The 23135-nt window shown below is 44.9% G+C and overlaps 1 long non-coding RNA gene across 4 annotated transcripts; it reads left to right on the forward strand.

Moving 5' to 3' along the window:
- The first annotated feature begins 3335 nt into the window (after nt 1-3335).
- Nucleotides 3336-20691, forward strand: LOC136509362 (uncharacterized). 4 transcript variants are annotated; one of them, XR_010772337.1, is made up of 9 exons: nt 3336-3921; nt 4735-4844; nt 4919-4975; nt 5341-5484; nt 13278-13349; nt 13439-13510; nt 16469-16739; nt 20363-20431; nt 20622-20691. It is a non-coding gene; the product is annotated as an uncharacterized lncRNA (long non-coding RNA). The 4 variants fall into 4 exon arrangements; XR_010772338.1 differs by lacking the exon at nt 16469-16739 and adding an exon at nt 13601-13628 and having other exon boundaries at nt 3343-3921; nt 20363-20435; nt 20622-20655; XR_010772339.1 differs by lacking the exons at nt 13278-13349; nt 13439-13510; nt 16469-16739; nt 20363-20431; nt 20622-20691 and having other exon boundaries at nt 3355-3706; nt 3797-3921; nt 5341-5760.
- The last annotated feature ends 2444 nt before the right edge of the window (nt 20692-23135 follow it).

The following is a 23135-nucleotide window of genomic DNA, read 5'->3' on the forward strand; positions in this document are numbered from 1 at the left end:
AAAACTTGGTCAAACATGAACTACTTTATTGGGCACGCAACTCATAGTTGCATTCTTTATTCGACAGAGATAGTACTACACATATAATCCTATGATATAATAAATTCAACATGACAAACACTACATGCAATTACTAATATAAGTTAAATCATGAATAAATTATTAATCATTCGTACTTAAATTAGTTTACTCTATATTATACAAATATTATGCTATGTCGATACCGGTAATTAATTTATAAAATAATAGTATTACACGACAATTAAATTATTTAATATAGTAATTTTAACATTTTAATTGTTGCAGTGCAATTGTAATGGATTTTTCTAAATTCAATATCATAATTGTTGCAAAGCAATTGTAATGACTTTTTATGTCAATATAGTAGATAAAAATTTAGCCAAGAATCTACACTTTTTCATAAAAAAGTTTAAAATATATGTTATGGTAACACATTAACCTAAGGATAAAAAACAAATGTATCTATCATGGGACATGCAATTAATAAACGTCGACTCCGAATTTCACAAAAGTCTCCAAAAAATACTGCCTATCCTAAATCTATAACGAGCCAATCTATCTTATTGATTTGGTAAAATAATTGGTAACAAATAGTTCCGACGATGTTCAAAAGGTTAGCCAATCTCACAAAAATGTTAAACTACACAACTAAGCTAAGTGGTCTATGTCAACCAGTGACCATGATAATCATGTTGCCACATCCTTTTGAACATGCAATTTGAAAGATGAAACTACGGTATGTCAAGGTCAAAGCAGTGACTTAATTATGTGGATGGCATTCGTTCACAAGCAAAATATAATAAACCAATAAATGAAAAACCAAACATCTAAGTAATGACATTAACCTCAAAATTTTCTTCATACAAAAGACTACAAGTCATGAAAACAATTAAAGGTACAGATTTCAATATTCAAGAATATTAGTTAATAAGAAAAAAATCCAACTCTATGCACGCGTGTAACTCTAGATTCAAATGAAAGTTATTAGTGATACGAAGAAACTTTGATTAGTTAATATATATTAAATAGGGTTTTCTATCCGCACGGGTTCATGGACTCGCACGGGTTCATGGACTAATCCTAATTAATTTCCCATGAGTTGTACTAATTTACACGTACTCTATTAGAACAGATTTTTTATTAGCTGGGTCCGTCGTCTGCCATCATCTGTTGCATCGTTGGAGTTGGGAAACGAATCGGACTCCGTATTCTACTCGAACTCAACTGACCCGGCCGGCTGTGTCCATATCTCAGAAAAATATATAATTCCATCTCTGGCCGGAGCACTTATGCAGGAAAGAAAAAGGAGGAATCTTAATCTTAATCCATTTGTACGTGAACTCTTACCGAAACTTTTAGGCCTTGACAGGACTATATATACGTGGGAGTTTTATGTTGTAATTATGGATATTAAGAGGATTAAAGAATAGTCTCCCTATCTTGTGTCTACTCGTTATACTTTTCATCTACTATTGTGTTGATCATGGGATACAGAGAGGGAAAGATCTTAACCGCTGATGATATGTTTTATTACACGTTATCAGCACGACAAGCTCTACGTCTGCATCGCCATTGAAGTCAACGCCGACCTCGACGTTGACATCCGTGCCGACGTCCTCGCCACGACTACATCGACAACGTCGACATCGCTGACGTTGTTAGCGGAACGGATCTGCTACCTCTTCCTGCTATAAATCCGCACTGCATCGATATGTACCGTTGTCATCAAGCAGATTGATCTATTACTATGCCAAGCGCCCTACGCGGTATGTATCTACTAGCCCACTGCCCTACGCGGCACATGAGGTAGATCAAATTGGCATCCTCTATCCCGTATGATAAAGAATTTCATCCTGCAGATTGCATTTGTCCGACTATTAAATCGGGCTAATATTTGATCTAATTAATTTCTACATGCAGTAGATAGACGTACATGTATAGTATATATATATGCAAACGCTATGTATATGCACAAATGCACGGCTTGCTTGCTGCAATCTATGAAATTAGTCGCAAACAAGAAGTTAGCAACTAAACTATCCCCACACATGTGCGTATTAACAATATATAGCAAACATGCATGTAACATGAAGTTACGAGAGCTAGCTATGTCTATTTACAGTACGGCCAGGAAGCAAGAGCAAGACTAGTTCACGGCGAAACCAGCGTGTATGTAGTGTTGCTGCACTAACACAATGCGCCAATTTGTTTGATGCTAGAACGCATCACATCGTTAAGCCATGAACGACGTGTTGCTGTTGACGTTGTGCTCCAGATAGGATCGTGTCTGAACCATGCACGACTCCGAATTAGAACTGCCTACACGGTAAACGCACATAGTACTTCACTTGTATCCGGTATCGACTTGTAGTCGCGATGTGGCCCGTATGCCACACGACCTCCTCGGAATCATTGTACTAGGACATCTAGGAGCCCTTGGCATCAGCTCGGCTCGCATGCCTCGAGTTGCCCCTTAGGCCCCATGGCACGGCCAGCACGCCGCAAAATATCCTGCTAAGTGCGATGACCCCATGCAGATGAGCTGACATCGTCCGTGTCTTTTGCCTGCACGCGCCGAGATTCGTGCTCCGACCGCTCATCACGGAGTAGCCTGAAGCTCTGATGTTAAAATATTTTCTCTCCCCGTGCCTGGATTGAGTGCAATCCACCTGTAGCTACTTGCCGTTGCCTGTTAGCCTGAAGCTGCAGTTTGTACATAATATCGACATCGCAAGCTGCTGTTTGTGTGAGGTCGCTGAACGACCTAAAGTATTTATTTGTTGCTTGTGTATATATGCTTTGTATCAGTATTTTTAAATGTATTTATTTATCATGCATTATGGATATCACTATGCCAGAAAAGCTTATCAGTGACACCTTGATTAGTGACTCAGAAACAAAACACGTCACTATAAGAATATTAGTGACGTGGGTAAATGAGAAGAGTCACTGATTAGTTGTTGCCCATACTCCAGGAACAAGACGCGTCACTAATAACAATATATCAGTGACTCTTGCAAAGAAAACGCGTCACTGATAAAACCTGTGACGCGTATTGCTTAGCCGCGTCACAGATATATGGCTGTATTGGTGACGCGTATTGCTCAGGCGTGTCACTGATAAGGCAAGTGACACGTTTTGCCTAGACACGTCACTGATACAGGGACATATCAGTGACTCTTCTCAACAATCCACGTCACTGGTACAGCCGGCTGGACAACAAGTCAGATGTATTTGGCATTTGGGCTGCAAGGCAGGACCAAGTAATACGCGCAGGCCCAAGTTGGGTACAGACGGGTTGCTCAAAAAAAAAGTTGGGTACAGACGGACTCAACTCCGTTCTCCACAAGCCGCCGCCCCCGTCTCTCTCGTCGCATCCCTCTTCGTCTCCTCTCATCGCTCCCCCACCGCAGCAATGTCACGAGCAGAGATCACGACTCCGCCTTCCCCCGGTGCTCCTCCGAGGTCCCAGCCCTTCCCTGCAGCCCGTCCGCGCCCCCCCTCGCGCCACCCCCGCTGCCCGGTCTTATGCTGGCTGTCCGCTACCTCCACACCGATGCGGCTCCCCAGCGCGCGGACAGCAGGTTGCCGCCCCTCCGCGACTCCACGACGCCGCGGCTTCCCCGCATCTGCACCGGATCTCGTAGGGGCAGGAGGCGCTCCATCCAGTCCTCCACTACTCCAGGTGTGGCCTTCTCCATCCCCATTCGTCTCACATCCCCAAACCCTAGATGGCGCATCAGCGGTCTAACGGTTTCGTCCTACTCTTCCGGAGGGGCGCTGGCAAGGAAGCTGGATCTGAGACGACAAGGACGTGCATGAACTCGCACTACTCTCAGCCAAGTTCAGGACCTCAATTCAGTCAAGCATGTCGGCACCAATATTCCATCAGGTGAACATGTAAGTAGCTAATCAGCCTGTATCTTCTTTGTTCAGTTGCAACAGATTGTGTTTTGTTTAGGCCCAGTTATCTTGGCTTTTTGAACTAATCAGTTCATTTTTTATGCAATATATAAAAAATTGTATGAAACCTGAACATATGCGCAGATGGCAATTTGATAGCTAAGTATTGAAACTAATCTTTACTTTGCGCTACATACATATCTAATTCAGTTTTAAATTTTAATTGAGTTGGAATTTCTGTAGTGTGGCATTAGTTAATGGGATTGCTAGCTTAGTTCCTGATAGAGCGGTATTGAGTTGCCTGATCCATGAGCATTATTGGCATGATGCTGTTATGCAGCTCAGCCAAATTCATAAATCGTCCATATTTAGATAACAGGGCAGGTCCTCTGGAACACCATCTTTTGATTGTATATATATGAAATAGCAGGTCCTCTGCAACCATATGGGTTGCTTAAGTATTACTTATGGAATGATTGTTTTTTGCTGACAAGAGGTACTTGATTACTGCCTTGATGAACTGAGTTCTAGCATAACTGAGCATGAAGAAACCCGGATGTATGGTTGTATGTTGATGAATCGGCTGAGGGTTCTGCTTTACAGTTTTAGTTTGAGTTCTAGTCTAATAAACAAGCTTTAGAAATTAATGCCGGTATACTAAGTATATGCACACTGAACTGCCACACAACAGTCTTCAGCAAGAAGCACACTGTGATTAGATGCATCATCATACAAGAATATGTAATGCTGAAACTGATTAGTTTATTTTTACATAATCAACAGACCATATATTTATTCTTTTTTTTTCAGTGCACCGAGGAAGCTCATCGTCCAGTAGAATGTGTGGAGTGGAATGTGAGTGCTCAAACTGCATTAGGCACCTGAAGTACTGATCTATAAAGGGACAGTTCTTGTGCGAGGTATAGTATTGAAGACATTGACCTGTGAGCACATGACTTGTAGTCAGCCTATACTTAAATTTTGATGTTTGCAGGGCTGCAGGTAGCTATGTTGGCTTCTAGCTGGTAATAAACCACTCTAGCAAATGCAGGTAATTAACGAACATGCTTATCTTGTAAATATGTGTTAATGAAGTTACAACTTTGAGTAGTATTGCACAAGTTACAACTTTCGAAATCGACACCATTCAGTACGCACATTGTGCTGCTCTGTTTACTAAAACCCACGTAGCAATGCTTCAGTGCCTCAAAGTAAACACCAAACAAGGTTTGTGAATTTAGTTTTCCATTTTAAGTCACACACTCTTTTGCCTGGTCTATTGCTGCTCTGTTTATTAAAACAATGGCTTGCATTTTCATGGATGCACCAGTGTTTGGATGCCTCAAAGTAAAGAATAAACCAGGTTTGAGAATTTGGTTTCACAATTTTCGTCTAATTTTCTACACTGCAATGCAGGCCTTACTGTTTCAGCTCCAGTGTACAGTGCCTGCTAAGATATGCAATCATTTCTTCCTGTATATATGGGCAACCATTTTCTTTTCTCCAATGAAATTGGAACAAAAAAAGAGTCCGACAGCCATGACCATAACACAGTAGCAGGTTAACTCACTACTTGACAATTCTATATGAGATTATTCTACTTCCATATTTCATATAGAACACTGCATGCTCTGTTGTTTCTTTACCCTTTTCGACAGTGCCTATCCTTACTATGTACCATCTTCCAAAGAACTGTACTTATTCAATATTCATCCATATATGTAGTGTTAAGATCTTTTTGTTCTTTCATCGATGGAATCTGATACAGCTAGTTGCAGGTGCCCTTTTTTAAAATTAGGCTTTACGGGAGCATGGAGCCGTTTTACAGTTTTATTTTACTTATATTTAAACTTAGAATTTGCCATGGAGCAGTCAGCCTATAGTACCATAATTACTGTCAACAGTTATTTATGCTTATATGCTTAAACTTTGCTGATTATTAGTCTAGCTCTTGCAAATTAGAGTATTCTAGTCATGTGTAGGTACAAGGCCTCTGCCTCGTCAATGGTTTAGGTACAAGGCTCGTACCACTTGTTTGACCTGTGGATTTGTTTGCTCCATCATACCACTTTGAAACGACCCGATTTTCCACGAAGGGGAAATCCACGGATTCGAAATATAATGTGATAGTCCCAAGAGATCACCCCATCACATTATCATATAACAGTTGATATTACAGTCATACATCGTGAGATTACAGGCTTACAAGATATTACATTACTTGGGAAAACACCTAATACATGGTTAGTCTAGCGGGGGCATATCTAAACGTCATCAGAGCTGGCGAAACATGTCGTCGAGCGGAGGCTCCTCCTTCACGGGCATCATCAGAGTCGGCGTAGAGTGTTAGCGGGCATAGACTTCATCTCCTGAACCAAACTTGAGCGTAGGCACGAGACCGTCTAATCCTTCCATTCTCCAACGTTGTCGTCGAAGATGTCGTCCAAACCTGGTTCCAAAGTATCAGTACGATTTGTACTGGCCACTGGCTCCCACGCTATGCTTTTGCGTAAGCTTTGTGGTAGGTGGAATGCAAAGGGATAAATCAAGAGGCCTATATATATGGCTGTGGTTTTCCTATGCAAGTATCATCAATATTATAATAATAATAATAGTTCATCAAGTTTTAATCCATCTCATCCACACACATTCTCCCATTCCAGTCACACACATCTCACCACGCCTCACTCTCAAGTCGGCAGGCACGACTCCCTCTCGAGCCTGTCTCAACGGCCCACGGCCAGAAGGTAATAACACCCAGGAGGTAGATAGAAGACTCATCTCTCTGGTCTAGTGTAACAGAACACAGGAAAGGTCCATAGCCGACAAGTCGGCATATGTATCGATCGATCGACCATACACTCTGCAGAGGTTTCACATACCCACAAGATAGCCATCATTGATGTTGTACATCATCTAGGCAGATTCCGGCCGCCTACTAGCCTAGAACGATGCCACCCTACCACTCAGCCCTGGGCCACCCCGGGTAGAAACCGGCACGCTGAGACTGTGAGACATAGTACCGGGCCCAGAGGTCACTATGCTGTCTTAGAAGGGTGTGGGTCCCGATGCCCGTACCTCCCTACACTATCCGCTAACAACTTAGCAGTAGTGGCACCATCCTACCAAGTGGTTCGGCCGTCTCCCCCCATAAGGAAGCGAGTGGAATGCAAGGGATTCCCATGAAGCTGGAAACTAGCACTTAAAGTCCTTAGGCTTGACCAAGCAGGACATCTTCTCGTGGGGATAACCATCACCCCGTGCCTCAACGGCACCTCCCGCTCCACAGTGGCTCTCCACCCCGAGATCACCTCAAGTCACATATACCCGCCACAGGTAACTCTCTCGGGGATGCCCAGGTCGCACCCCTGGCAAGACTTGTCCAACGAATCGTCATGTATTCCTGCTTGGTCGACTCAACCCTCACCACACACCCAAGACACACGCAACACTCTCCCCATTGGTTAACATGTTTTACCATATCCTCGGCACCAAGTGCCATAGCCACTCACAACCATCCTCCACCATGCATCACATCACAGATATAATGCGCAGTAGAAGTAAGTAGTAAGTATGAAGTATTAAGCAAGCGTGTCTAGCCTATCAGCGGGTGTGCAAGTGTAAGGTTGCAACAAGGTAATGGCTTTCAAGCAATTCTACCATGCAACCTATCATAATTCATTTGCATAAAGTAAAGCGCTAGCAATCTACATTATTGCATGCCAAATAGGATCTACGAGGTTGGGTGGGACGTGGCACCTGTTTATTGTCCATTTCTGAGATCCACAACGTACTTGTAGTTGTTCTCTTCCATGGTCTTGTCGTTGATCATGTTCTCCTCTAGCAGTCTCCGATCCGAACAACATTATCTTGATGCAACTACCTCATGAAACACACTCAAGGCAAGAGAACATTCAGTACTCGAAAAGACGACAAGACACAGAAGGAACACCAAAGAGGAAACGACTTAGCCCTCTTGGCAGATGTCCGATCCCTGGGCCAAGAATCAGGAGTGGTTGTTTGCCAAGCACAAGCTTAAGTCAAGGCCTAGCCAATACTTCCCGGGCCAATCATGGTCGACCTGTACGGCTCTAATAAAATGGCCAAGACCCTAGCTCATCTTAAGCAAACACCATGGCTTGCGATCTTTCGATCCGGGCATCATGGAGATTGACAGGAATCGAAAGAAGCAGCTAAAGCAATTCCGGTCTCTCTCTCAATCCGTACACCATTGTAATTGACGAGAACTAAGAGAGGGTGGAACAAGAGAGATAAACGAAGGCAGTGGTCTACTTCTTCCAATACACGCGCCATGGAAAATACAGGGTATTGGAATGGAGCGACGCACCAAGGAACACAAGTGCTCAATCCACTTGTAGGGCACCAGGACCTAGGTGCACTAAATGCACTAAGACATCCCTAGGGTTCTTAGCGGTGAGGTTTGTCACCGCGAGAACCACAGAAATGCTACGGTCCAATGGGGTACAATCATAAAAGGGCTTAAGCACGAAAGAACCAATAGAGAGGGGCACATGATTTACCTTCATTTCATCCTCTCGCCATTGCAACGACAGGAATCAAATGAGTGGAATCAAAAGGGCAATAAACACCAAACAAGCGAAAGGCTGAATCCACGTCTTACAGGATCGACAGGGATTTGAGGGCAAGATAGAAAAGAATGGAATCCGCACTCTTTCGACCAACTCATCATGGAATGGACGAACGTTGGAAGAAGAAAGACACAATCCCATGATCCAAGCCAACTCATAGGGCTCCACGATCGTGCAACTAAAAGGCACAAGGCTATTCCCACGGCTCGCAGCGATGCGGTTGTCACCGCTTAGATCTGAAGGAGCGCTATGGTCCAGGTGGCACAATCATACGAGATGGCTAGGATAAACACGAGCGAAAAAGAGGTAGAGCCCGATGGTCATGGCGAGGGGACTCGCGGCCATGAGCTTTTACCTACACAAGTTGGCATCTGTCTTCTACGATCATCATATCCCGATTCGTCCACTAGGTTAGGCCACAAAGGGCTCATTGTGTGTGGGTGATATCTGCACCAAGGTTCAGTCCACAATGGCTAAGTCCTAGGGCTCAACCGGGTTACTAATAATCGTAGTACGTCGGAGTCAACTAAAAGCGAGGGAGCGAGTTATGTTCGCCATTACGACCACGGTGGGGCGAACCCACGACCAAAATGGTCGAACGAGGTACGATCCCTCGGCCGGCTCGGAGGCATGGTCCTTAAACGAAGAAACACCACACAAGAACCAAACCAACAATGCGAACACAAGGACTAAACCGACACGACCACAACGGATGGAGTAGCACATTTCCATAGTGACGAGAGGAATGGATGGTTCCTGCATGTCAAGCGAAGGAAGAGTAGGTGTATAAGGATATGAATGATAAGGGTGAAAAGCAGAAGGGCTGCTATAACTCGTTCCAGAAGGCTGTGGCTGCTTCTGGCCGGCTGTGGCCAGCTACAGCCTTCAGTGGCTAGGTGTGGCTTGCTGCAGCTCGCTGTGGCTGGCTGCGGCTGGCTGTAGGTGGCTGCGATTGGCCAAAGGCTGGCTATGGCTGGCCGGGCGTGGCGGCAACTAACTAGGAGGTGGCTAGTGTGGTCGAACACAGCTAGGGTTGGCAACGAAGGCGCTCGGCAAGACAACGGGGCTAGATTGCAGGTCCAAAAAGAGGCAAGTCTCGGTCCCGCGCGGTGCAGCGCAAAACAGGATGATGAGGACAAGTCCATGGCGTAGAGCATGATTTTAGAAAAATGTGGAAACTGGTTTCACATTTTTCCGAGGTCGTATGGATTTTCTATGAATTTCCAAAGGTTAAATCCTTTTCTTGAAAAAGAAAAAGGAAGGATAATCCAGGGCTCGACACGTGGCATGCTGTGATTGGTCAGGGATGTGGCAGTCAGTGACAGGTGGGGTCGGTCAATAGTCAACGTTGACCAGTCAACGGTCAACAACGACCGAGCTCTTATCGGGCTTTATGAGCCGGGTCATGGGCCGGTCTGGGCCGCGCTGGCCCGAACACGTGTCGCTCTGGAAGATGGCCACGTGGTGGTTTCGGGCTCCTAACGGGCCTGGTCTGGACTGTGCACGTGGGAGCGGCTCATGGTGCACCCATGGGCAAGGCCTGGTGGACCACGGGCACGGCTTTCGGTGAACCATGTCCACCTCTCCCTCTTCTCTCATGGGTTCACGGCGGAACGGGTGCATGGCGTCGCTGCATTTGAAGCTCGGGTCCATGGGGGTTTGGCTCACAGTGGACCACAGTGCACGGGTCCACAAACCGCGCACATGGTTCACGGTGGACCACGTGCATCTCCTCCTTACTCCCTCTGGTTCACGTGGATCGGGCTCATGGCGCTACTTCTCCCTCTCTTTTCTCTTCCCCTCTGTTCCTACCGCGACGGAGGTCCTGCCGGCGGCGAGCTCGCGTGCGTTCTCTGGCAGCTCGGCTTTGCAGCGAAGGTGCGCTAGGGCTTCGCGTGGTCAGGGCGAAGGTTATTGTGGGATCGCGGCGAGGCCACGGGGCTTCGGGCGGCCGGTGCGCACGGTGCGGCAGCGCGGGACAGTCGAGTCATGGTGGCGAGGCGCCGTGGGGCACTACCAAGGCTCCACTGGTGCGCGTCGGTTCTCCGGTGCTCCAACGAGCACGACTAGGGTTCCAGGGTCAACTACAGGGGTCGTGGCTAGGTCGATCGCGGCGTCGGCGGTGCTGCGCCGACAGCGGACGACGGTGAGGGGATTTGGGTCGCTAACAGGGTCGAAGAATCCCCTTTTCCTCCAATTGGTGCCTTCCGGGGGTCAAGGGATCTGCCCCTGGTGACCAAAGAGCACGGCGGAGCCCGTGCATGGCAAAGGCATATGGCGAACCTCCGGTGAGCTCACTGCCACAATGAACGGCGGCAAGGGAGGGGCTTTAGGCCTCATCTTCACCATGGCCAGATACGGTGGGTCAGGGCGGAGCTCAACGGCGCGCTCCCGATGAGCGAGGCGGTCGGAGGTAACGGGGACAAGTATGGCACCGCGGCACTCCAGAGCGCGTCCGCGCCGGCGAGGTCAGGCGGCCAAGGCATTCGGAGCTCATCTTCGGCTCTGTGCGGGCGTAAGGCGCGTCCTGCGATGCGGCGAGTCCGTTGGTTGGGGCTTTGGTGTCCCAGAGTTCGTGGTGAGTCCGAAATGTGGCGGCGTCGTGGTGGTCCGTGGCCATGGCGAGCGAGTGCGGTGAGGTGGGACGGCGACAGCGTTCATGAGCCGCCAGGGCTTGGTAAGGCTACGCGAGGGCTGGTGAAGGTGTGCATGCGTGCGTAGTGTTCCGTGGGGCATAAGGGTCCAGTCTTGCATCCCTGCGAAGTAGGAACGCTGCGGCGGCTGCTATGGCGACGGCGTGCGCGGCGAATAGAGAACGGCTGGGGCTCACCGTAGGGCTCGTGGTGGTAGGATAGTGGTGCTGTGGAGAGGCGGTGCAGTGTCGATCGGTAGTAGTGCCGTGTCGACCCGCGTCGAGGAAGAAGGCAATCGGCGTCGTCCCCATCTCCAACGACCATGAACGGACTCCGGCGGGCGGCGTTCTTCTTCTCCTTCCTCTTCTTCTTCATTTCCCCGACTTGGCGTGCTGCGGAGGATGACGTTGCGGTCGCGACGAGGGTGCGCTAGTGCACGAGTCGACGGCGCTTCCCATGTCATCGTGGCTCTGGCTCCCCCTTCTTCCTCTTCCTAGCTCCCTCTCTTCTCCTTCTCTCATACTCTCTGGCTCGGCGATGGGCAGAAGGCCGTTGGTGGCGGCGCGCGGAGTGGTGCGGGCTAGGGCTCCAGGGCTCGTGGTTTTATAGCCCGAGCTTGGCCATGACGAGGGCGGACGGTGGATGGAGTTGGATGGGCAACCAGAGGCCCAGGGGTGCTCCGAGGCTAGGGTTTTAGGGTCGTAGGGTGACCGCGAGGGCATCGCACGCGTGATCGCAGCGTCGTCTAGTCAAAAAGGAGGGGACAGGGATGGGGCAGGGCCATGCCCCTGCCATGGCCACGGCAGGGCGCGAGTGCAGTGAGTCACGCACCTTGCGTGACCCTGTCGGCCAGCGGATGCCAGTGTGGTGTCCGCGCGGGGTTGGTGGCGTGGAGACGGACGACAGCGATGCAGCGGTGCCCTTGGATGCTGCCCTAGCGCCGCGCTCCTCTGTTTTGTGGGCGAAAAATAGAGGAAAAAGGGGGACCGGAGGAGAGGGATGACGGGTGGGGCCCTATGGTCAGCGGCCGCGGCGAGGGAGAGGGCCTGGTGGTTGTTGGCGGGCTGGTTGTGTCCGTGGGCTGCGAGTGGGGCCTGTGGGGGCGCTTGGTAGGCCTTGCGCGCGAGCTGGGCCAAGGCGTGGTCGAGCTCGAGGAGTTGGGCTGTGGCTTTGCTGCTCCTGCGCGGGCCTGTGCGAAGAGGAAGGCCGAGCGGGCCAGCAAGGCGGTGGAGGGCAGGCTGGGCCGCGGGCAGGCTGTGAGGCTGGGCTCGGTTGGCTCAGTGCCTGGGCTGGTTGCTGATCATGGGCCAGATTGGCCTTTCCTTTTTCTCCCCCATTTCCTAGTCTTTTTCTATTTTACACTCTGAGAAATAGATGAAGGGAGATAAAGGGGATTGAAGGGAATTCAAAAGGAGTTCATGAGAAAAAAGGAGAAGGAATTCCGGAGGAGATCGAGCAGAACTCGGAAGAGATAAAAGGATTGACAACAAAGTTGCTATGGATTCGCGCACTCCGACACAAAATCCTAACTCATCTAAGAAACTCCGGCAAGCTCCTACAATCAATTCTAGATGAGTGCAACAATTTATTTATAAATTGTTCTTAGTTGACTTAGGTTTGACCTAGCGACTACATGCTACACACTTTGCAGGAAATTTTTTAAAAAGTTCGTAATTTTGGCTTCTCCAAAAACCCGGGTTGTTACACACTCGCTTGACCTGTGGATTTGTTTGCTGCATCGGTGTTAGGGTTTGTTTGTTATGCATTTGGATCCGTGATTGATTTCTGAAAGGATCAGACCGACTTGCTTATGCGCGAGAATGGGATAGATCATAGATGGGGCTGTAGGAATGCCAGTCCTATTCATAATTAGGTGTACTTGTATGGGGATTTTCTTCTGGCATGAGGTCCTGAATTAGAGATGATGTATTTCGCTATCTGGGATACCAGCTAAATTACCCCTTGGGCTATAACACGAACCAGCGGCCTGTACTAGTTTAGCTATAGTTTCTAGTCTATACACCATCACATGCTCTCTTAAATGTCAACGCTCAGATGTTTACGGACAACATGTCTTTTCTGGTCTTGATCATACTTTAGTGTTCTGCAGGGATATGAACAACAATAATCTTGGAGGCAGTGACATTTCTTATAATAATCTTCTTCCTAATCTCCAGAGCTTGTGAGTCTTGTCTGATGTGTACCTCATCATTCCTATTTATGTTTTATAAAAAATAATTTAGGTCTTACATAGAACTACCTGGTATGCAGAAATCTTGCAGGAGATAGCTTCATTGGGACAGCACCTTACTCCATCTCATAGATGGTTGCACTTAGGAAATTGTAAGTTGCCTTTTAAGATTTGTACTAAGCTGTTTTCCGTAAGCACTTTGGTAAGATTTACCTTTTTTTCTTTTCCTCTCCTTGGTGTAGAAATCTTGGTCACAAATTTAACAACATTGTGAGTGATTTTTCTTTCTTTAGCTATTTGTATTCAGATCTGATCTAATCACTGGTGTATACATGTCTTGTCAGTCATATATGCTGCTCTGCCTTTCAGTGCCTTTTGAAATGTAGATTGTTATTTGCTTATGTAGTTATATATGACAACTAATTATCATTTTTATTGCAACTCAGTGCAGGTTAATGATTAAAACAAGTACCGTTAGGGAACTTGATCTTGCTAGAAAGAAATTCTATATTGCTGTCGACCTCTCTATCTTAATTAACTATCTGCTGTTTTATCGTAGCCTGGCAGCAGTTGGTCTACATTGAACTGAGAGGAAACGAAGTAGCTAGGAGTTATATGTACTGCCATTTATTCTATAATAAAGCAACTGTCAGGCATACCAATTTTTTATTCTCTTTGCACTAGTACAGAAACGCTTTGTACTCCCGGTTGGGAAACCCCTTTATTCCCGGTTTTCCAACCGGGGCTACCAATCCGGGACTAAAGGTATCCTTCTTTAGTCCCGGCTGGGCGTCCGGGACTAAAAGGGGCCTCCAAGCCTGGCCACGGGGCAGGCCATTTAGTCCCGATTGGTATTACCAACTGGGACTAAAGGTTCCTCTTTTTTTTTTTCTCTTTTTTAGTTTCTGTTTTTGGTTTCTTTTTTTTAATTGATGATTAGTTTTGATATTAAAATAGGTTTTCGAATACGGTTTGTACGCTGCTAATAGTAATATATATGTCGCACGGGTAAGTTTTCGTTCGAACATTGTACATAATAAATAACAAACGAATATGCGTACATGCGTACATGCATATATGATGATCATATACACATATTATTTTATGTACATAATATGTGCATATATATATATATATTACAAAGGTTTTGCATATATATAAATTCATGTCCTTGGGATAACAATTCACTCCTCCTGATTTGTTGGCTTCCACATTTCGTTCGGGTCATCGTAGAACTCGCCATTGGGGTCGACGTCATTCAGAAATCCTGCTAGAGTCTCTTGAATTGCTTTAAGTTGGTCATGTCGTATGACTCTTTCCTTCAACCATTCAGTCTTCAATAAAAGTTAAAGAAAAAAGTATTAATATATATATGTGTGTTGGTCATGTGATTACTTATACAGATACAGATGAGAGCAATAAAGATACGATCGAAATAATATAAAGGAAAAAGTATTTATATACATACTTTGATGATCTCTTCAGTAGTTCTGTTTGAGTACGCCATGATGAACTCACAAACATAGTATCCGCAGTAGTTGTTCCCCTGCTCCTGCCTTAGAACCCACTTTTACGACAAAAAATCAATTAGGTGAATTGAAATCATCATATGGTGTTAATTGAATATATATATAAATGTAGGTATAGTACTTACTTTGTATAAGATTACACCCAGTGGTGCTTTGCAATGTTTCATTTTTTGTTCCTCAATGAACTTTTTCCAAACCCTGCGTCCAATAAAATAAAAAAATAATTTACCCTTTAATATATAATTATTGAGAGATCGGCGCCATTATATATATAGTTGTTATAGAGAAACTAAATTAATTACCCTTGGATAATATCTATCATGTCTTGATACTCTGTTTACGGTTTTCTCAACGAGTCTAAGATTTTCAATTTACTATTGGCCATATCGATGACCATCAATATCCAGTGATTGCTGCATATATATATATATATATATATATATATATATATATATATATATGAGAGATAACTTATTAGCTATCTAGCTAAGGAATTAATTGAACAAATGTCCCATATATGATCGACATTAATTACTTAACACTCACTTGAAGTTGTAGGGGAAGAATATTTCCTTCTTGTTGCGTTGGTTCACTAAGAACACCCTGAGATTCTTCTCGGGTTGAGGCTTATAATCACGCGGGGGGTTAGGGTGTTTGTATAAGACATTTGGATCAACGAAACCAACATCATTATCCTTTCTCTTTCTTAGTTCTGTCATGTGATATATGCATATATGAAAATATAGTGTGAGGATAATTTATATATATATACATGTAGTTTTATATATATATACACACACTTTAATATAGTAGAAAATAATCACACTTACAGACAATAGCAGCTAATGAGACTTTTGTCAAGAGAGTCCATGTGGCATAATTGGTGTAATTCTGGAAACTTGACATAGATAATGTCATTGTCACGGAAGTAATGGTGGTTTCTAATTCTGACAGGAAGAAAGATCTGATTCTCTTTAGACGCCGCCATGTACCACTGGTTTAGCAGGTACATTTGCGTACCCAGTTCACCTAATTTTTTAGGGTTGTATAGACTCTGGCCTGGTTGATATTTCCTATAAGGATCCACTTCCGGAGCAGATGGTCCTTCAGCGAGCACTTCGACAAGGTTCAAACCAGTGTCCTGATAAAACCGAAGAAACTCATCATAGCCGCCGACCTCCTCCAGTAAGGTTAGGTTTGAACCATACTCGTTAGGAACAACAAGGGGGGATTGATTGTTGTGATTGTTATCCGAGTTGTGCAACACCTTTCCCTGCTTTCTTTTTCTGCACCGCCTCAAATGACTTGGTGAGAGAGTGGTCATAGTCCGATTGTTTCACGGCGGTCTTAAGAGAATCTCGTTTTCTCTGGTCCACCTTCTTTCTTAGCTCATCTGGAGGTAGCTAGAAGTACGATGGCTCTGGGTTCAACCTCGCTTGTCGTGCCTTTTTTACACCTTTAAAGTAATCATGCACTTCTTTTTGTACTGCATCCTTTAGTTCCTTTTCACTTTTCTCGTAAGATAGTTTTTGGGGAATAACTGGATGAGTTTTTGCTTTCTGCTTCTTTGCTGGCGGGCAGGTCAACGGCTTCGTTTGCGGGGCGGACCTCTTAGGAGCTGGCCTACTTGGAAGCGGGGGAGGCATGGGAGACCTCCTTGGAGGTGGCGGGGGAGCTATTGTTGGACACTTCCTTGGAGGCGGCGGAGGAGTTGGAGACTTCCTTGGAGGCGGTGGAGGAGTTGGAGATGGTGGGGATGCAGCAATGCCTTCGAAGGCATCATCATTGCCCGGAGCACTATGATGATCTAGAGAAGCAACAATTGGACTTAGGTTGGCGGAGGCCCTACTTTGTGAGTACAAAAAATAATGAGATATAAGTAAATTGTTATTATTAATCATGCCCATAGAAAATTAGTAAAAAATTGTTTCATTAACTTTTGTCCGCACCTAATGTCTGCTGGTGGTGGAGTAGACGCCCCGGGCATAATGATGTAGCGCTTGCACCATAGCATGTATGCCTTCTCTGCTTCTTCTAGAGTCTTCTCTCCATCACCTCCAGGAATTTCAAGAGCTAGATCGTCATAACCTTTGCTCACTTTATCCACTAAGACCCTAGCATATCCAGGTGGTATTGGTGCCCCATAGATTCTTGGTGTCTTGATAGGGTCTGGAGGAGTAAAAACACTGACAGTGACCTTGATTGTGTCATTCTCCCTTGGAATATGTAGCTCAATTTATGTCATAGGAGTAGTGACATCATCCATAGGGAAGCACAGCGCTGCGTCATCTTGATTTGGTAGCTCAGTGGAAGCACAACTACTTTTCAACTGACCAGGGGGGATTATATTAACATTCATTCCTGGCTCTGATGCCTGCCTCTAGGCACTCATTGCTGTCTACACTTGTCTTCTGATTTCTTCCTGCATTCTTGCTTCCATTGCTTTTTCTCACTCCTGTGCTTGAAGCACCGCTTCCTCCAACATTCCGGTCCGCGCTGCCTCCTCCTCCTTCCTTCTCTGGCGGCTTCGGTAGGTTTCCCTGTCATTAGGGAAACCATGCTGCCATGAAGTGTTGCGTCCTAAACCTCTCGTTTGGCCACTGTGTTCAGCAGTCCCGATGGCATACGTCAGCTCATCCTTCTCTCTATTGGGCTTGAACGCACCAATCTCTTTAGCTTGTATAGCAAAAGCCAATCGGCGTGCTGCTGTTTTGATTTTTTTGCCTATACACTGCCAGACCGGTCTCAGGGTCGAGTCTTCCCGCATGACCGAAAACCAATTCTTCACGCGTTTGGGCCAAGTGGCTGATTCTGGTTCGATCCCCTTGGCAATAATGTCCGCTTCCATTTTTTGCCACTTGGGAATGGCAGTCTCGTTGCCACCTGATCCCATGTCATGGTGGTATACCTTTTTTTTGGGCATTCTCTTGGTTCCTTCTCATCCGTGCCTCACCCTCTACCGATGTCTTGTAATATACGAAATCATTCCAATAGGGCCTCAACTTCGAGAGCGTGTCCCTAGTAGTATTGAAATTCGGCGTTAAGTTCTTCTTGACGTATGTGTTGTATAGGGTTTTCTTCCAAGTCTGGAATTGTGTGGCCATCTTCTTCAAAGACCACTTTCGAACTAGCTCCTTCAAATCATCATCGTTGATATACCAGGGTCATACCACATAACCTTGGCAGGGATTTTCTTCTTGGGGCGTTCGCCCTCAACATCACCAGGGTCATCTCGCCTGATCTTATACCGCGACGCGTGACATACAGGGCATGCATCCAAATTCTTGTACTCCTTGCCACGGTAGAGGATGCAGTCATTAGGACATGCATGTATCTTTTGGATTTCTAATCCTAAAGGGCAGACTACCTGTTTTTCTTCGTACGTAGTGGTGGGCAATTCGTTATCCTTTGGAAGCATCTTCTTTTGGATTTTTAGTAACTCCCCGAATCCCTTGTCAGATATACCATTCTTTGCCTTCCATTGCAGCAATTCCAGTGTGGTACCCAACTTTTTCTGCCCCGCATCACAAGTTGGGTATAGCAATTTCTTGTGATCCTCTAGCATGCGGTCGAACTTGATCTTCTCCTTTTCATTTTTGCATTCTCTTTGTGCGTCACGAATGGCCTGACCGAGATCATCAGCGGGCTCCTCCTCTGCCCCTACCTCTTCTTCTGCTTCCCCCATTGCAGTACCATTGAAGGCACCATATTCAGCAAAAATGTCATCCTCGCCCCATTGTTCTTCTTCACCTTCTTCCATTACAACCCCAATTTCTCCATGCTTTGTCCAACAAATATAGTTTGGCATGAAACCCGACTTGAACAAGTGTGAATGAAGAGTCTTTGAGCAAGCATATTCTATCGTATTCTTACATATGGCACATGGGCAGCACATGAAACCATCGCGTTTGTTTGCCTCGGCCACACGTAACAAAGAATGCACGCCGTCCATGAACTCTTGGCAGCGGCGATCAGCATTGTACATCCAATGCCGACTCATCTGCATTATATGACATAAAGACCATATTAAAATCTAGAACATAATTAGTTAATTATACAACATGAATGCCACCACAAAAGCTATAAATTTAAGAAAGCCTCGCTACAATGTAGACAATCCCAACTACCACTAAAAAAACTAAAGCTAAAATACACTTCAGCAGCACAAGGATTTCGCGACCAATCCCAACTAAAACAGACAGATCCACCGTTTGTTCAACATCTTTTGGGCTTCTTCGGCTAGATCACTGCCTCATTTGCCACCGTATCTGCCTGTTGTGCAAGATATTTTGTCATGAGTTCAACATACTCTTCCTCCCAGTAGAAGCCTGAACATCCAGTGCCATCCCACTAAAATTAAAATAAAAAATTAGAACTTTAATCACAATCATCATGAAAATAGGTATAAACTAACCATAATCATCAAATGCGATAAAATAACTCACATTGCGATCCGAACACTTATAGAAGATACGACCCTTGTTGGGACCCTCCTTCACTCGGTACTCCATCACAATCTTCGTCTCATCATGACACTTCCCGGTTAATAGCTACTTTAACCTTCCTTCATCCAAATATACAAGCTTTAAGTGATTTTGAGCTCAAACTGCTTACAAATAAAAAACCACAATAAAAAACAATATATATATTGTAGTGAACAAAATGAGATAAGCCAATGATAAAACATGAGAGCATGAAGTTGGTAACCTTTAGAACCGAAGAATCGACAGAGGAATCGAAGAAATTGATGGATGAATCGAAGAATGGATGGAGGAAGTAAGAACACTAGCTTGAAATTTGAACTGAAGCTCGGGCGGCTCGGGGAGGAAGAAGAAGGCCGGGATATATAGGGGGGCCTTTAGTCCCGGTTGGTGGCTCCAACCGGGACTAAAGGTTTGTTTCCAGCCACGGGCCCAGCCATCAGCCGGGACTAGAGCTTTACTCCCGGTTGGAGCCACCAACCGGGAGTAAAAGTCGATCTTTAGTCCCGGTTGGTGGCTCCAACCGGGACTAAAGGTCCTCTGCCACAACAGCCTGGCGCAGTAGCCGTTGGGCAGAGACCTTTAGTCCCGGTTGGAGCCACCAACCGGGACTAAAGGTGTGTCTAGTCCCGGGCGCAAAAAAATTCCGGGACTAAAGTCAATTTTGGCCGAGGGATCAAATGTCATTTCTCTACTAGTGTTGATGCCGTTTATTTTACAAACAAAGAAACCATCATATTTGATTCTCAGGTTCTAGTTTACTAATATTATAGAAGAGCCCAGAAGTCATAGTGACTCACTTGTATATTTAACTTTTACCTACGAAAATTCAGATCCAGTGATAAGTGTATGTTTAACTTTTAATGTGTGAAGTGCCATTTTCAAAATAACATCACTATCTGTTTGGGCGTGTCTCACATAAGTTGATTCACTAAAGCAGTTAAGTGATTTGTATTTTGATAAGAGTGACTGAAGTTCACTCTTCTGTGTCCAGGTTAATCTAAACTTCACTTCGGAACAGGATATGATAAGGAAATTCCGCGCTAGCCTCGCATTGCAGCCTGTGGGTATTTCTATTGTCTTCTTTTACTGCCCAACAGTCAGCCAAGTTGCTCAGCTCATTTTTATTGTCTTCTTTTTGCACTGAACTGTATATCCCTCTGGTATCCTACTGTCTCAGTAGTATTGTACTACACAGCCTTTTGTGTTTGTGATCATTTTAACTTAATGTATATCTTTTTTTTCTAATGCAGACCGTCCTCGAGTACCGTAGGAAAAAAATATAAGTTTAATAGACTGGCATGTCTTCTGTTTTGTTTGGGAGCAGGTTGACTCATGGAATTAATTGGGTCATTTCTTATGTACTATTGCACTCAATGTAGTCAATGTGTTCAATCTTAAGAAAAATCCTTATACTATGTATTAGTTGCTTACGTACTGTTAGGCATCTTCTAGGTAACAACTCCTTGATTTGATTCTTTGTAGCATAAGTTGTATCGAAATGTTTGTAAAGAAATGGATTGCTTCAAAAGTTGTATCTATTGCGGAAACAGGAAACATGGATTATGAATATAGGACCCTAGTAGAATCTTTTTTTTTGTTTTTTCGAAATTATTATCAGTGACGCGTATTGGCTACACGCATCGCCGTTTGAGACTAATATCAATGACGCGTATTGGCTACTTGCATCGCTGATAACCCTTATCAGTGATGCGTTTTGGCTACTCGCGTCGCTGATAGCCCTTATGAGTGACGCATTTTGGCTACTCGCATCGCTGATAGCCCTTATCAGTGACACGTTTTGGGCTATACGCGTCGCTGATAGCCATTATCAGTGACGTCACTCATGTGCCCTTATCACAGACGCAAAATCAGTGATGCGTTTTTTACGCGTCACTGATGGCCCTCTACCCGCGTCACTGATAGCATTTTCTAGCATAGTGTATATATACCATATAATTATAAAAATAAAATCTTGAATGATTACACTACAAATTTTAAGGTATATGAGCTCTCTGAAATCCTGCAGACCTTAGACTTATCACCTTTGAGAGGCTCATATTTATTTTTCCTAGCGTAATGAATTTTTGGGATGAATGAATATTTGGTATTAATTTTGAAAATTTGCATATACCATAATCCTGGAAAATGATAGGATGCTTCTAAGAATATTTGAATAAATACCCACTACCTTTTTGGACCTTACTACTTGTTTATATGTAGTAAACTTATATGCACATGCTCCAACTTATGTTAATATGCACGTCTTCGAAAAAGAAATATCCTGAAATACTGTGAATATTAGAATTATGGTCATTATTAAATCCATGTAGGAATTTTACTACCATTGAAGTGTAGTAAACTCAAGATTGTATATTTCCTGATTACTCTTTAGAATGAGTATATGGCCAAGAGAAATAACAAATATATTGTGGGACTCACTGCATGAGGAAACTCCTAAATTATGATTATAGAATATCATATTGCATTGAAGTGCTACTCTATAAACAATATCTTGAAGCTTTGTATTAAAAGTCTATAAGACAAGATGGTAAATAAGATCTCGAAGAAATGTCTCCTGTGTATAGAATATCATTGAGCAATGTAATACATGAAGTATTTGAATTTACCATCATAAATTACTCAAGTAGAAATTGAGTAGGATTTTTTTAGACAGCTTTATAAATCAGGATATTTGCAATAACTTTGAATGTGTGGCTTGCATATGTTACACCCCCTGAAGGCTTGTGACTGTATATCATAATTATTGAATATAAAGCATGAAGCTACCGCTTGTCAAGTATAGAAACTAAGACATGCGGGAATGGTATTTTATTAAACATTTAAGAGTTTTCTTGAAGAAAACTTATCATGTGCGTATATTGTCTTTTAAGTTCATATCCTGAAGTATTGATAGTAGTGGTGGTGGGGCATTAAGTTTTAATTCTTGTTGAATTAAGTGGATTATTTAAACTCATAGAAGAGTTCATGGTTACTTTATTAGTTTGAGGACTAATATGAAAGATTTGATATTCTTAGTTGCAATTATTACTTGAAGTAATGTGTTATAAATTCTCATGGAATAAATTAGATTTATATGTTTCACGTATAAACAATTGCCTATTTTGCCTACTAAATAAGTTTTTGCATTATTGTTACTCACGAAGAAGACTTATGTCGGATACCATAAAATGGGGTACCCTAAGCAAGAACCGAAAAAACTCATAAGACCCCAATGAGACCCACTTAGTCAAACTAAGGAAACAGTCCGCAGTGATATCCGAGGCTAGCTCGACCAAAATACGGTCTCGGGCCAAATCTACGCCTCGCCCGAGACCCCCAGCGGGGCCTCGGACGCACTGCTCATTCTCCGCCTCGCCCGAGACCCCCCGGCAGGGCCTCAGACGTACTATTCCTGCTCCACCTCGCCCGAGGCCGGGCTCGTCCCGCATCCTCGTCGCCTCCGCCTCAACCGTCCCTCTGGCAGGCTGTCCCATCCGTTTAATGCGTCCGGTCGCACCCGCTACGTCAGCCACGACCGGCAGGGTACAGCAACAGGGGCGATGAGACAACGGTCAAATCTTCTTTTTACCATCCCCTACTGACGATACAGGGGTTACCGTGCCCTGTAGACGCACGCCCCGTGCTATTCCACCTAACCCAGGTACGACGCTGACTGCCGAGGCCCCCGCGTCATACACGGGTCACCTCTAAGGCCTCGGCAAAGCAGGCCTCGGCACGACCAGCTACAGCACCCGCCAGGCCTT

This window comes from Miscanthus floridulus, chromosome 15, assembly GCF_019320115.1.
Source record: "Miscanthus floridulus cultivar M001 chromosome 15, ASM1932011v1, whole genome shotgun sequence".
Classification (NCBI taxonomy): domain Eukaryota; kingdom Viridiplantae; phylum Streptophyta; class Magnoliopsida; order Poales; family Poaceae; genus Miscanthus; species Miscanthus floridulus.